Source organism: Ambystoma mexicanum, chromosome 8 (assembly GCF_040938575.1).
Source record: "Ambystoma mexicanum isolate Mex_15411 chromosome 8, UKY_AmexF1_1, whole genome shotgun sequence".
Classification (NCBI taxonomy): Eukaryota; Metazoa; Chordata; class Amphibia; order Caudata; family Ambystomatidae; genus Ambystoma; species Ambystoma mexicanum.
In genome coordinates, this window is record NC_090929.1 from 1,125,735,530 (window position 1) to 1,125,750,215 (window position 14,686).

The 14,686-nt window shown below is 48.4% G+C and overlaps 1 protein-coding gene across 4 annotated transcripts in view; it reads right to left on the minus strand.

The window, feature by feature from the left end:
• Nucleotides 1-14,686, minus strand: part of WDFY4 (WDFY family member 4) — a 1,820,746-nt gene that overhangs the window by 1,547,527 nt on the left and 258,533 nt on the right. The window lies entirely within an intron of this gene.

The window sequence follows — 14,686 nt, forward strand, 5'->3', positions numbered from 1 at the left end:
CGGTTTATTCCGATCACCAGAATTTACAGGACCTAGCGTCCCTGAAATCTATCAACAGCAGACAGGTCAGGTAGCATCTCTTCTTTGCGGCCTTTGATTTTGTTATCAAACATCGCCCAGGTTCTATCCATGGCAAAGCCGATGCCTTATCACGTTCCCCTGGGGGGGTGGCCTTGCCGACGTTTCCAGATACCCTTCTAGATGTCGGTAAGGTGGTTTGTTTGTGTACTCCGACCTTGCCCTTGCTTGACGCAATACGGAACTTGGTTACCTTACACCCAAGGTCAGTTGTCCGATTGGGATTTGGTGATTCACGACGGTCTTCCCTTTGTTTCTGATCGGCTATTCCTGCCCACGGTAGACACCCGCAACATGGCCTTGGAGTGGTCCCACGACGCTCCGGTTCATGGACATCCCGGTCAGAAACGCACTTTAGAGTTGTTGAGAAGGTGGTGCTGGTGGCCGTCTATGAGAAGGGATGTTGAATCATACGTCAACGCATGTGCTGTTTGCGCACAGTGTAAGCATCGTAGGGGTCGCCCTGTGGGTCTCTTGCTTCCTTTACCTGTCCCTCCCAAACCATGGCACACCTTGACCATGGACTTCGTTACTGACCTACCCCGGATCCGGGGCTTTGATACCTTGAGTGTAGTCATCGACTCCTTTTCTAAGATGGCTCGCTTTATCCCTTGTAAGGGCATCCCCTCTGCACCTACACTGGCCCGACTGTTCTTCGAGAATGTCTTCTGTCTTTTCGGGCTTCCTTCGGTTCTCATCTCAGATAGAGGTTCCCAGTTTACGTCACGCTTTTGGCGGGCCCTGACCAAGCTACTCGGTATGGACGTCCGCTTCTCCTCAGCATACCATCCCGAAACGGACGGCCAGACCGAAAGACTTAACCAGACGCTGGAGCAGTACCTGCGTTGTCTGACCTTACAGATTCAGTCTTCTTGGTTAAACGTGTTACATCTCGCGGAATTCGCATACAACAACGCTGTGCATTCCTCCACTGGTTTCTCCCCGTTCTATGTGCTGTATGGTCAGCATCCTCGTGTTTTGCCCTTCACGGATCTGCCTCACTCAGTCAACCCGGCTGCCCTTGCATGTGTTAGGGGCCTGACCTCCATCCACGCTCAGGTGTCGACTCATCTTGTCGAGGCTCAGGCGTCCATGAAGGCGCAGGTGGATAGGAAACGGGTGATGGCCCTGTTGTATTCTGTGAGGTCCCGTGTTTGGTTGTCCACTCGTCACCTGCGGTTGGTGGGTTGCCGCAAGCTTCTGCCTCGTTTTGTGGGTCCCTATGTTGTCACCCGTGTTATCAACCTGTGTCCTATCGTCTTGCACTTCCAGGGTCCTGGCGGCTTCACCCCGTTTTCCATGTTTCCCTGCTCAAGCCCTGTCACGCTCCCACGCGGCTTCGCTCCACTGCGGCTGTCTCTGTCCACCCCGGATGTGTTTGAGGTCTCTGCCATTCTGGGTTCCCGTGTCTCTAGGGGGTGCCTCCAGTACCTTGTGGATTGGTCAGGCTATGGCCCCGAGGAGAGGTCCTGGGTCCCTGCTGCTGATGTCCAGGCTCCCCGTCTGATGGCGCGGTTCCATAGGGACAATCCTTCGTGCCACGGGGTCGTGGGCCTTTGGGGGGGAGGGGGCTCTGTCACGCACTCCACTCACTCTCCCTTCAGTTCCTCTAGGGTTCCCATATCCCGCCCCGTATCTCCATTTCCCCCCGTCTTCTTGCCCGGTTCCAGGACTCACATGTGCTTTCCTCGAATCCCTAGGTGCCACGGCACCAAGTGCCACAGCGCATGGTTCGGCATGCTGCTTGCTCACGGAGATGCCCGCTCCATTGGCGTCTTCCCTGGCGGTTGCGAGACCGGCTTCTTCCGCGTCACATGACCACCGCCTCCCGCTCGCTTGTTTCTAAGCTACGCTCACGTGATGCGGTCGCGGCTCATGTGACCGGGAGGAAATAGCAGCGCTAGTATTTAAACGGTTGCATCGTAGTGCTTCGGTGCTTCACAGCTGTTTTCTTGGACTCCTGTACGGCGCTATACTTATCTTTTGTCACCTCTGGATTTTGGACTCGGATTTCACTACGGACTGTTATCGTATTACCCCTGGCTCTGGTTTATGCTTCTTGGATTCATTGCTACGATCACAGACTGCCTCTCGGACTTCTATCCACTATGTTCCGCCTTAACTGTGTGGATTCTGGCACTCGGTGGGCCCGGCTCTTGCAACACTGCTGGGATCGCTACACTGCTTCAGGAACAGCCTTGTTGGGTCTCGGAACCTCCCCTATAGGTACAACTGATACTCCACGGACACCTCTTGGTAAGACCGTTCCACTTACTTGTTGATGCTGTTTTGGCTTGATACTTAACCGGTGTTTCCCTTACAGTGGTTCGGGGTTCCACGAGTTCCGCAGTTCCGGAAGAACATCTCCCACCTGTGGCCTTAAAGGTTGTACAGAGAGTGACTTTGATTCTCTCTGTGCGGCACTTGTGGACAGAGGACTCTTCGACTACACGACAGTCAAGACACAACACCCCCTGCCCATTTTCAACAAATACTTAGAAGAGGAAGATACAACTAGGATCAGTGAAGATTACCCATAGAAACAACATGCGGAAAGTAAGGGAAACCTACTATAGAAAGAAAACAAATTGTCCCACTAATAAAGCCAAGCAGGGTCAGGCGTTTGATAATGACCATTCACACCTGACTCCATTTGACTGTTTGTTCAGCTATAAAAGGTGTAGTTTTTCACAAAGGAGAGAGCGAGCTGGGCATGATGTCCGGACCCGAGAAGCCAAGGATCAAAGAGCAGCAGTAGTTGAAGCCTGGAGGAGAACCGCGTGCCGAGACACTGGCCCGGTGTTTGTAAGGGGCTGCAGCGTGGCTAGGGAAACGTGCCTCTAAGGAGCTGGACCAAGGCAGTCTGTATCCTGCTGGTGGCGTTAAGTAAAATTCTTGTTCCCTTGAGACGTGTGCTGGTACCAAGAGTGTCTGAGGGGCAGGTGGTGAGAGACTGACCTCAACCCTGTGTATCCAGAGGGACCACTTGTCAACATGACGCTGCTGATGAGACAGAGAGAGAAACTCGGATGCATGCGTTTGACTAAAGCGGAGCAGGAGAAAGACACAGTTTTGATGTGGCATGGAGCAGAAAGTGAGATAAGGTGAATGAAGGACAGAAAGTGTAAGAGATGATCAGAAAGAGAAATAGAATGAAGGAAGTTGCGCTAGCGGCACGGAAGAGAAAGAAGGAAGTTGCTCTAGCAGCACAGAAGAAAAGTAAAGTGAAAGAAAGGCATTTGAAGAGTGCAGTGTGCATGGTAAAGAGAGGACACTGTGTTAAGAGTGCAGGAAGCACGAGAAAAAAACGTACAAGTGCAAGGGTGCAGTTAAGGGAAAAGAAAGCATGTAAGGTGTGCAAGAGGCACGATAAGAAAGCAAAGGAAGGTGCAAGAGTGCACAGTAGAAGAAAGGAACAGCAAAGGGAAGGTGCAAGTGTGCACGAGGAAGAAGCAAAGGAGAACAAGAAGGGGTGCTGGAAGCACCTGAAAGTGAAAGGTTGAAAAGGAGGAGCAAGGAATAAAGAGGTTACAAATAAGAGTGGTCATGCCTAGGAGATCAAAGAACTAGGTGGTTTCAAAAGTACAACCTGAAAAGCTGAACTTGTGTTTGAAACCAAAAAGGGGACTAATAAAACTGTATCAAATAGTAAAGTTGCATCCTAACAGATGGAAAGTGGTGTGCAGGTTGAGCTGCGGGGCAAGGGTTTGCACACAGTAGACACGGGCAGCCAATCACGGTTGGGAGGCGGGTAGGGAGGACGATGGGAAGGACGCAGCAGTGGAGCGGGACAAAAACCAGGGGCTGGTGGCTCAAATAAATATTCAAAATGGCTAAACAAGGCCCAACAGGGTCAAGGAGCCTTGCCACTCACCTGCACAGCCCAGATGGAAAGTGGCGTGCAGGTCGATCTGCGGGGCAAGGGTTTGCACAGAGTAGACACGGGCAGCCAATCAGGGCCAGGGGGTGGGCAGGGAGGCGGGAGGACGATGGGAAGGATGCAGCAGTGGAGCGGGACAAAAACCAGAGGCTAGGGGCTCAAATAAATATACAACATGGCTAAAGAAGGCCCGACAGGGTCAAGGAACCTTGCCACTCACCTACACAGCCCAGATGGAAAGTGGCATAATCAAAAATGGAAGAGGCCCTGGATGCGATAGCACCATAGCACAGACTGTTCAGCAGAATGGAAATGTTCTTCACGTCCATCGTTCCAGCAGTCTGAACTAGCATGAATGCCAAATGGCTGCAAATAATGCATTGGTAGCTGATGCAGATGATAAATTCAACCGTCACAGGGTTCAATGCCATCATGAAAGAGCTGCGAGCAGTGAGGTTAATGGCTCTTCAGAACAGATATCTTCTAGATCTCCTCACGGCCATGGAGGGAGGCGTTTTTGACAAGATTGGATCTTCTTGCTTTACATTTATTCCTGCCCATAATGACGACAATGGGACCCTGACAGAGGCCAATGCCTGGCTTATCAGAGCTGCATGCTAAGAGGGCGGCAGAAGCGAATTCTGTTGGAAAAGACGAAGGTTGGCTGTAATATATTTTTTCATGTAAACACACATGGATGGCCAACAGACTGAAGGTACTAGTGTTGTTAGCTTTTCGTATCATCAGAATAGCCATCATGCAATGCAAAAAGACCAGTGAAAAGACCATAGGGATGAAAGTATTGATAGACTTAAAGAGACTGAAGAAGAGGAAGGGACAAAGATGCAGAATATGCTGCAATCAGAACTGACACAGTGTCCTCTGTTCCTGGCAGGAACTGTGTTCGAGTACCTGTTCAACATCCATAACTACTGGGGGAAATGGGCTTGGTACGACCCTAGGGGAGACTGAAGTTACCTGACATGCAGTTTTGATGACCATGCAAAATGCCATGGACACCTTTAGGGATAAAGGTTTGGCTCCCAAAGTTACACATGAACAGTGAAAGTTGTGTAGGTAATTTGGTCGACACGTCAACCAGAGGATGGAGGTCGAAGTATGGCCCTCATGACCCCCACACGACTCTCAGCCTGAAGACTGAGACACGACAGAATCACCTCACTCTTAATTCTTTCACCGCCATTGTCGATGTATCGCAGATGTGAGAAACGTTACTCTATCAGAGAGCCATTCAGGCCATACCAAGTCGATGATCCCGAGAAGATGGAGAAGCCATCAATCGAACAAGTCGACTGACTGCAAATGAAGAAATCAATGATATCATCACTGACACCAAGATGTAGCCACACTTAGACATGAAGTACATAGCCATCCATTCACAAAGTTACACGAACATGCATCAGCTTATTACAGATAGACACGAAACACATGCTTATACTCACACAGGTAGATGACAAACACACATACATATCTCTATACATAGTCACATTCTTCACCAAAGCTGAACCATAAGACGCCAAAGTATATGTATACCAAGCTTGCATATGCTTGACTGCCACTAATATGGAAAAGCCATAAGGACAAATATGGAAGTTATAGGCCCACTGAAATGAATGAGGATGGGGAGACAAGCTTCAAACACATGGGAGGGCTGGCATGATCGCTGCAGCTGGAGGCAAGCAGAACAATGCACCCAGCCAAGGACTTGTGGAAACAGAAAGTTCCTGGTTACCAAGACGATAAGCCACCTGTGAGAAATTCAGACTAAAATCCTCATAATTACAGGCAAGAGAGCTCCATTTTGTGGTCTCATCACACATGACCCAGCAGTACAAGACAATGCCCATTCAATCGAGGTGGACAGAGAGAAGCTGTTCCCACCAAATCAGAGGTGAAAAGATACAAGTGCTGCCCATGAGCTGCCAACTGAATGCACTCTCCCAGAGTTAGGTGATCACAGATGACAACGCTTAGGTAATATGCAGCCCCTCCATGTTCATTATCATTACCTTGAGAAGGTACACTCAGTCTGGTAACCGTCCAGGGTTCCAGAGCTGGGAAGTTCCATTCTGCCCAATCCAGAGTCACCTTTCAAGTGAAGATATAATATTTTGCAGAAGCCAATGGTCTCCCTGCGACTCTGCAACATTGTAGATTGAAACATGCAGAATTAGTCCCAGGAGGTGCCACCAGATATGGCTATCCAATTGTAGAATTAAACCCAATAGAATACATACCTAGTTCATCTAAACTGGCCAATGTGAGTGCCTGATGGGTTTCTCCTCTTTTGTTCCTTTTCCTTGCTGGCTCGCTGTGAGTGAGGCTCAGCACTAATCCACTGTATGTGGTCTTCCCCTTGGAAGTCCCTGCTCTCCTGTACCATTGGAAGCGGTAGTGTAGGTGTCATTCTTGGCACTTCCCAAAGTCCAGGATGTGGATCAGGGAAGCTTGATACTGTGAGGTGGTGGTGAACTGTTCCCATCTCTCCCTTCCCCTAGGTTAACTGGCTTCACCTGCCTCTGTCCCCCTTTTCAAAGTGTTGATCTCTGGGATCAGACTTTTCATAAAATCCAAATCTCTCCTTTTCTAACCACCTCTCATTTTCTAACCACCTCTGGTCAGTGTATTCTTTCTCCCCTTCAATATTCTCTTAGCCACTTCTTTTGCCCCTGTTGGGTGCATCAGTCTCCCACTCACAGACATGACCTTCTCACAGGCTTTCTTCAACACTCTGAGCACAGCTACCTCCCTCTTCCAAATCTCTACCACTATCACCTGTTCAATCCCTTTGGGCAAAAATATCCTGCTTGCAAGATCTCTCTCTGTTATGTTCTTCACCCCTTTGGGTGCACATTTCCCCACTCTCCAAACTTCACCCGCTATCACCTGCTTCACCCCTTTAGGTTGGCCTTTCACCATATCCCCACCCTCTATGCTTCTCGCCTTCTTCACCCCTTTGGGCTTGCCTATCCTCATGAGCCAGATCTCTCCCACCACTACCAACATCACCCTTTTAGGCTCAATTGTCTTCATTCTCTGTGTCAGTTTCACTATCACCAATGTCACTCCCTTGGGCACAACTTTCCACACTCTTCAGGTCTGTTCTACTATCAGCTGTTTCAAGCCTTTAGTCACATCCCTCTCCCAGGTCTCCTGTACTCTTTGGCCCGACTCCCTCACTCCTTCCAAACAGTCCCAGTTCTACGGGCGCTCTAGTCTGGTCTTCTGTGCCTCCTCCAGCTCCCAGATTCAGTTATGACCAGGCCCTCTAGCCCTTTCTTCAAGCCTCCTGTGCTCTGCTCCCCATCCACCTGTGCTCTGCTCCCGATCCAGAGCTTCCTGCTGTCTCCCTCAGTCTTCTGCAACGCAGCTCCCACCTTCTTCCTCCAGTATCCAGCTCATTCTCCCACCACCTCCAAACTAAGGCTGAGCCTTTGACATTTTATTGGGCTGCAACCCTTCCTTCCAGCCTCTATTTAGTGAAAGTGGGTTCAGCTGGGTTGAGTATTGTCTGTTGGACTCACCCACTTGGATGGTCTACAGCCCTGGTGAGGGATTTGGAGTTCGCCCCCCCCCCTCCCCTGGATTTGTCCTCAATCTATCTTCCACAAACCGGTCCTGCTTTTCAGCTCCTCCCTTGATAAAGGGAATAAGCGGGTCTCTCTTCAGGCACCTCTTGTAGGGCCCCACTCCTGAGGAAGGCCAAAGGTTCGACTGTAGGACTTGGGGCTGGCTAGTCCCTACTCTTAGGCCATCCTCTCTCTAGAAGTCATGCCCTAACCCTGCACCCTGGATGGACAACTTGACTCCACCTGTTACTAGCAGTATGACAGTGGAGACCTTACATAATGGAAGGCTGGTTAAATGGTGAGTTTCTTTTCCTAATTTAGGTTCCCTTCTGTCTCTTGGTGGATGGCATTCTTGCACCCAGGCAAGAGGAGCCGAGTTCATTGCCGGACCAATGTCCCTCAATGCTCTTAAAGGGACATTAACTGTATGATTACCAGCTTCAAGAGATGCTTTCGGATTGGGGAGAGCCTAATTTCCCAGATCCCACAGGTTAGTTGCATCCCAGGTGTAGGGTCTGTGTCCCTTAAAGGGGCCTTGTCCTTCTTTGGTGCCATTAAACTGGCCCTTTCTATAAGATTGGGACCAAGTGCGGGTAACCGGGGGATACACTCCATACCCCCTAATGCCCATCATTCCCCACCTTGGGGAGGTGTTCGGTCCCCTTGGGCACCTCACTGTAGGTCCCCAGAGTGAGGCAGGGGACTTTGGGTCTCATTACAAGTCTGGTGTTATCCTGGCAGGATACCACCAGACGGAATTACCGTTACTGGCACTTGGTCTGCAGGAATTACCGGCAGATTCCAAGTGCCAGCAAGGGTGGTTAATCCTTATTCCATGGAGTCCTGGAGGATTCCATGTGGGGGCTGCCAGTATTACCGGCACAGGTAATACCAGTGCTGGTAATATCGGCTGCTTTTTGCCTGTGGGATGTCTGAATTACCTCAAGCTCTTGGTGCGGAAACCTCCCAGTAAATGTTATTACCAGCATGTTATTTCTGCACATGCAAACATGTAAAAAGGCCCTTTGTCACATTATATTATTGGCACTGAAAATATTTTTGATATATGGTTATATAAGGGTTGCATGGCAGTGGCGGTTTACAGTGGGCTCTTTTTCCTAAGATATCACGTTATCCCTTAAGGGTTTACCGACTGGTCAAAAGTTGACGCAAACATTTGGTGTCAATTTACAGCTGTATGGTTTGATATTTTCTAAACAGGGCATGTAATAGGTTTTAACTTTTCTGTTGGTTGTGTACAGCCAAGTGCTTTGAGCATGCTCTCTCTTCTAGCTATCTTCTGCAGACTACTGGAAAGACAGAGGGTGAATCGGACACTGGAGTAGTAGTTGCAATGTTGTATTAATAACACACAATCCAACTGGAAGAGTTTGCTAGCTGCAGCAGAGTTGGCATATAATAATGCTATGCATTCTGCTACTTGGGTAACCTTTGTTTGTAAGTTGCCTGTATAAATAGTACCATTGAGTCTGTCCAATGTTAATCTACTGCACACCCAGATCCACCCTTCTGATTTTTTAAAATAAATTACAGAATAATCAGTGGATGGTTCATCAGCATTCAAACAAGTGTATGGGGACAATGAAACTGTCTTGGTTGGTTATTGAGAAACATCATCCTTAGTTGCTATATATTTGATTGGTTAACAGCATGGATTTTGCAGGCTTGTTTGTTGCCTGATAAACCTTCACCCTGTTTTTACCTATACTGTTTGCGGGACATGTTCATCAATCAATTCGCTATCATGTTGCGTTTGCACAAAACCTGAACGATCCATACAGTTGTTCAGGAGTTCTAGGTTAAACCTGTGGAAGTGGATTCATTTGGTCTGTTTTTTAGTCTTCCACCATTGATTTCGGTGATTGGCAATTAGACATTTTAGGCATCAACTCTCTGATCCCTGGATTTATCATGGAAAAAAGTACTGGATTCATTGAAAATGGTGCCCAGTTAGAGGAAGGTGTTGTCACAAAGTCCCATGTGTTATTCTGATTTTCTAGTTGTGTGACCAAGGGAGCTAGGAACCTCCCCAAGAAAGCAGATGACTGGGGTGGTTGTAGTATTGGAAGCATTCCCTCACCACCCATGCTTATACCTCACATATTTGGCCTGGGGACAATCACAGAGAAGACTACAATAATACAGACACATTCTGATTCATGAAAGGTCAGCAACACACATTACCAGTAAGTAGCCCTTGGACCCTAATACAGAGCAGTCCCTTATTTTCATAAGGTGCTATTAGAGTGATGCTGCTCCTTCCAAAAGATTGGGTCACTGAGAGAAAAACAGTACTCTGCACCAATACTCGCTAATAAATCAGGGGCTCTTCACAGATTCTTGCACATCCTTGCTCATAGGCTCACAAAGGCTTTACCAGTGCAGGGAAATCTCCTGCACGGCCCGCAGAGTGAGTACTGTTAAGACCACAGTCTGCTCTGACAATACCAGCCGCACTCGGTCCTCGAACTGAGCAATACAATGGAAGGGGGAGATTTTAAATCACATGCCTGTGCTTTCTAGCATTTTTTAATACCGGTCTCAGTGGAGCAGTATGCCACAGATCCTGCAACTTCCTGCAGATCACAGCAAAGATATTTATGAAATCCAAAATGGCAGACCAGCCATTTAAAGGCTAGGTCTGCCCCCACACTCTACTCAATTTGTGAACCGGATTAACAGATTGGACCCAGTCAATCCTGTACTTCGCCAGTTCACCCACACAGCTGCAGACCCTAACAGAGAGAACAACCCAGGGAGAAGGGGTATAGGGCTCTATACATCCAGATTCTTAATCAAACAATATGGGTGTTTGCATATGGTTGTGTAAGGCGGTTAGTTCAATTTGGTGATATTGGACAGAGGCGGGAGCAGGAGTGTGGAGAGTAAGTTGGTGAAGAGAGTGGGAGAATGGGTTGACAAGAAAAGATAAGGTTGGTGAAGGTCAGGAGGAGAGGCAGGAAACGATGAGGAGGCGATTAGTGAACATCAGGAAGTGGAGGTAGAGTAGGGCAAGGAGAATGGAGAAGAGCAGGAGATGCGAGTAGACAGAAAGCCCAGGTAGGTTCAAAAAGGCCAGATGGGCCCAAGAAAGGAGGCAATAGAAAGACACTGATCTGAAGTAGGTGGACTGAAGAGGTTGAGGAATGAGAATGTGTCAAAATCAGGACCCTGGGAGAGGGAGGTGAGGAGACCCTTCTCAAATGCCTGGGGCTATGGGTGCAGAGCTGCCCACGTTATTATACCAGAGTCTTGCTAAGAAATTCACCTTTTACACACAGTTATTAGGAGACACCCACTGATTTCTACAAAAGCAATCTGAAGGCGAGACTAACCACAGAGAGGAAGTGTGCTGGAAACCCTTAAGCCTGATAATGAGAGGAGGGATCAGAGTGACTGAGAGAAGAAGGGTGTGTGAACCCCTTAAACCTGATATGTAGAGGAGAGACTTAATAGACTCGAGGAGCAGGGTGCAGGAAGGGTTTACGCATGAGATAGCCTTGACATTTTAAGTTGCAGCAAGACTGGGGATGGTTTTAAGAGTTTCTTTTAAATAAACATTATTGTTATAAAATTATGATTTGCTTTACCTTTGTGCTCTTACTTGGCTGTGCAACAGTGTCCTGGGAAGCCGCTTCATTGGTGTGCTCCCCATTGCTGGTGCAGCATCTTTATCAAGAGATTTCTGGGAAAACTAGGAGTTTATGGTGGTGTGGGCTGGTGAGGTGCATACTGTCCTGTGTGAGAAACCTGAAGGTACTCTCACACCTACACCCCAGGGATCTTCTGTTCAGGTGGCCTGGGAAGGGTCATCGCTTTTGGATCACGACCTTGGGGTTAGGCTAGCGAGGGAGGATCACCTGAGTGGAGGGTCCTTGAGGATTGGTGAGAGGGGCCTGAAGGCGAGACATGGTATCACCCTTCACTAACACTGACTTATCAGACCCTTCCTCAGTATTTATAGGATATTGTCAGTCCTTTGCAGCTTTTCCCTATAAATCTTACTTCAAGTGCTGAGAAGAGGAAGAGACAACCAAGAGTAATGCACACTTCCTATTGGAAACAAAACTATAGTACTGGGACGAAGAAGAGGGAGCCTGAACACTACAGAGCTAAAGGTCAGGCATGTCCCAGTAATTGGCTTAATTGGAGTCAAGCAAAACCAGCAAGAAAAGCACACCTAAACACCCTTGATGGGTTACTGATATATAAAAGGAAAGAGGAAAGCAGCAGGGAAGAGAGAGCAGCATGAAGGTCAGCCCAACCTGCGAGAATCCAGAGGAGAAGAGACTCTGAAGGACTGCAGAGCCCAGCAGAGTATCATTGTGTGGCGAGGGAGCCTTGTCTCCAGGGAGTCGGAGAAGGAGGGAGAAGGGAGCCCCAGAGAGTGGCGGTCCCTTTGTTATGGCCAGAAAATGCTTGTTCCCCTGATTGGAATTGTCAATTAAGGGATGTTGGGAGGGCAGACAGTGAGATCCTGACATCAAGTACCAGAAATCATCGTAGCGAGGACACAGAGGAGACGAGCGCTGCGACCAGTGAGTTTCAAAACAGTGCGAGAAACGAGGTGCGCTTATGAGAAAGACTGAATTACATTGTATCGGAGTGGTCGCATGCAATCGGCATGTTCTCAAAAGCCTCCAATTGAAGCAGAGGAATGAACTGAAAGTAACCAAGTGTTTGAAAGGGGTTTTTGTAGAAACACTATATCAGAGTGGTCACCTTGGAGCGGTATGTGTTCAATAGTCTGTGATTAACCAAAAACGTAGGGAAAGTAACACGAAGTGGAACACTGTTAATAATTGAATGAAAGCGGGGGGCGCTGTTGCGCACTGCAAAGATGGCCGCCTAATACTCCGGCTCCCGCACCGCCTCAAAATCCTGTGCCTATAAATCCTTTTCTGGGCCGTCGCAAGGCGCAAGAACCGTGTCACGGGTGTACGAATGACGTGTCCCTGTTTCCTGAAAATCCTGGGGTGCTGCGTTGAAAAACGCCGGAGTTCGGAGGACCTGGAGGTTCACCGGCCCCTGAAGGGGACGCGATTTGCCTAAAGGCTCCGAGAGGAATCAACTCCAGCCCACGGCTGCGATCCGGCGCCTGGCCGGGAGTAGGCGGGGCATGCGGACGCGGCCCGCGCCGAGACTGGATGCGAGGCTCTGTCTGGCGTCTCTGCCGTGGGTGAGAAGCAGCATATATGCCATAGTGGTGCGGCTGATTCCGGACCTCCAAGACAACGTATCCCTCACAACGCCCCGCTCAGAGGCACGAAACATCGATCCCGCTGCGTGCACGGTCTCCAGGCGGTTTGGGGACGCAACCCGCTGCTCGCCTGAGATGAGAGAACTGCGGCGACTGGGGAGCCCCGGCGAACCGTGGAAATCATCCGACCTGCAGTGAGTCAACGCGACATAGATCCTGGTTGGAGGTGCGGCCTTTGCCCGCCCCGGGATGCCGGCGGCTCGGTCTTGCAGACGCTCGTGATCGCCGGAGCCGTTGTGGAGGAATGAAGATGTCCTTGGGAGCGATAGCCATCACAGCTGCCCATAATTAAGTGAGACCTTTTGACACGCCTATTCAAACGACAGAGTGGAGCACAGATCCTTCGCCTGCCTGAACTTTATAAACGCGACGAGACCCACAAGAAACTGGGCTGCATTTCACCTGATGACACGCCAGTAATTTATTGGCCGCGCTGAAGAGATGTCGACCTTACAACGGTAATTACTAGAGCAGCTTGTGCTTTGAACCTGACAACTACATCAGTCCCATGGCCGGTTTGCTGATACGTTAGCCAGCCATAACGGGAGAGAGCTTTATATTACATGCCCCCCTCTACTTAGAGGGTGTTTATGTTAGTTACTTGACAATTTGCTTAATTGGCTGCTTATGCCTGTGTGAAAGACCCTGCCGATGATTACACCTTAAGCTGTTTACCACGAGCACGAGTGCTCATTCTCGGTGCTAAAGACTGAAGCAATTTAGACTCTGTGACTGCTACCGTGATTCAGTTTTGAGCTCGGTACTGATGGTGCCTCTAAAGTCAGATCGTAGGTGTCACGACATGCTATATACTACTAATGCTCAATTAATAAGCATGTTTAGGTTCACTGAATTTGATTCGGATCACACATATTTATTTATTTTTATTTTCTTTACCCATGTAGATATATGTGACTAAGTGATGAAACATGGCAACTTTTTCGCTATGTGCAGTAGCGTATTAGAGCTACACATAACGCCATCAACTTAAGGTAAGGCAGAGTGATTTTTCGAATCCATTACTCTTTAGAGTAGAAACTGATTTCGATAGTTTGTTAACAGCACTTTTCATTTTTTTCATTTTTTCTTTTGTCTTCTTTCTTCCTCTCCCTCAATACACGGTCTAATAGATGACTGGAAGCGCTTTTCAGTGGAACCTGTGTAGAGATTTGATAGAGGGCACTTGAACTCGTTCAGCCATCCACCATATACCTTCTCGTGTTGAAGTACTGTGTTAACTATTATATGGTGAGCTTTGCGATGATCCGACTGTACCCAACTTGGGAAGAACTGTTTTTCTGGCTATTTCTCTCTTCTTTGGTTTTTGTATTCCCGTCTTTGCACTATCTACTGCATTTTCCAACATCAAATAATGATGTGTTGGTTTATGATTAATTTGGCCCTTTAGAGAGGGTGTCACTCTTTGAGGTTTCTTATAATGAAGTTTTTGATATTTCTTAACACAAGGAGTCCGGTCCCAGTTTGATCAGCCCTATAATTTGACAAGGTTGGAGCACTTGCTAGCTCCTGAGACTGCGTAATTTAACAGCCTCAAGAATGAGGGATTATAGTGATTGGTTTTCTCTCTCCTTGTCTCTTCACAGGTGTTATGTGTCCGTTCCTCGTGAGAGGGCAGCCCGAACTCTACCACAACCACAAGAATCTAACTGTTTTTGTATCGGACGCTACAACAGTTAACCTTTGAAATAATTGCAAACTGTTTAGGTCTAGGTACCTGTGCGAAAGCCAGTGTTCGCGTGGTTCTTAAACACGGTAGTTAGCAGAATAGCAGTGGAACATTAAAAGTTCACTTTGAACTATTCAAGGTTGAGAGGCGGTAACTCTAGTTCCGCCGTG